Genomic DNA, 1,440 nt, shown 5'->3' on the forward strand with positions numbered 1-1,440 from the left:
CAAGAAGACATGAAGAAAAGGAGAAAAGAAGACAAGAAGACAAGCAGACAAGCAGACAAGAAGACAAGAAGACAAGAAGACAAGAAGACAAGAAGACAAGAAGACAAAAAGACAAAAAAACAAGAAGACAAGCAAACAAGAAGACAAGCAGACAAGAAGACATGAAAACAAGAAAACAAGAAGACAAAAAGACAAGAAGACAAGACAAGACAAGAAGACAAGACAAGACAAGAAGACAAGACAAGACAAGACAAGAAGACAAGACAAGACAAGAAGACAAGACAAGACAAGAAGACAAGAAGACAAGAAGACAAGAAGACAAGAAGACAAGAAGACAAGAAGACAAGAAGACAAGAAGACAAGAAGACAAGAAGACAGGAAGACAAGAAGACAAGAAGACAAGAAGACAAGAAGACAAGAAGACAAGAAGACAAGAAGACAAGAAGACAAGAAGACAAGAAGACAAGAAGACAAGAAGACAAGAAGACAAGAAGACAAGAAGACAAGAAGACAAGAAGACAAGAAGACAAGAAGACAAGAAGACAAGAAGACAAGAAGACAAGAAGACAAGAAGACAAGAAGACAAGAAGACAAGAAGACAAGAAGACAAGAAGACAAGAAGACAAGAAGACAAGAAGACAAGAAGACAAGAAGACAAGAAGACAAGAAGACAAGAAGACAAGAAGACAAGAAGACAAGAAGACAAGAAGACAAGAAGACAAGACAAGACAAGAAGACAAGAAGACAAGAAGACAAGAAGACAAGAAGACAAGAAGACAAGAAGACAAGAAGACAAGAAGACAAGAAGACAAGAAGACAAGAAGACAAGAAGACAAGAAGACAAAAAGACAAGACAAGAAGACAAAAAGACAAGAAGACGAGAAGACAAGAAGACAAGAAGACAAGAAGACAAGAAGACATGAAGAAAAGGAGAAAAGAAGACAAGAAGACAAGCAGACAAGCAGACAAGAAGACAAGAAGACAAGAAGACAAGAAGACAAGAAGACAAGAAGACAAGAAGACAAAAAGACAAAAAAACAAGAAGACAAGCAAACAAGAAGACAAGCAAACAAGAAGACATGAAAACAAGAAAACAAGAAGACAAAAAGACAAGAAGACAAGACAAGACAAGAAGACAAGACAAGACAAGAAGACAAGACAAGACAAGACAAGAAGACAAGACAAGACAAGAAGACAAGACAAGACAAGAAGACAAGAAGACAAGAAGACAAGAAGACAAGAAGACAAGAAGACAAGAAGACAAGAAGACAAGAAGACAAGAAGACAAGAAGACAAGAAGACAAGAAGACAAGAAGACAAGAAGACAAGAAGACAAGAAGACAAGAAGACAAGAAGACAAGAAGACAAGAAGACAAGAAGACAAGAAGACAAAAAGACAAGAAGACAAGAAGACAAGAAGACAAGAAGGCAAGAAGACAA

The sequence above is a fragment of the Malaya genurostris genome, unplaced genomic scaffold (assembly GCF_030247185.1).
Source record: "Malaya genurostris strain Urasoe2022 unplaced genomic scaffold, Malgen_1.1 HiC_scaffold_60, whole genome shotgun sequence".
NCBI classification, from domain to species: domain Eukaryota; kingdom Metazoa; phylum Arthropoda; class Insecta; order Diptera; family Culicidae; genus Malaya; species Malaya genurostris.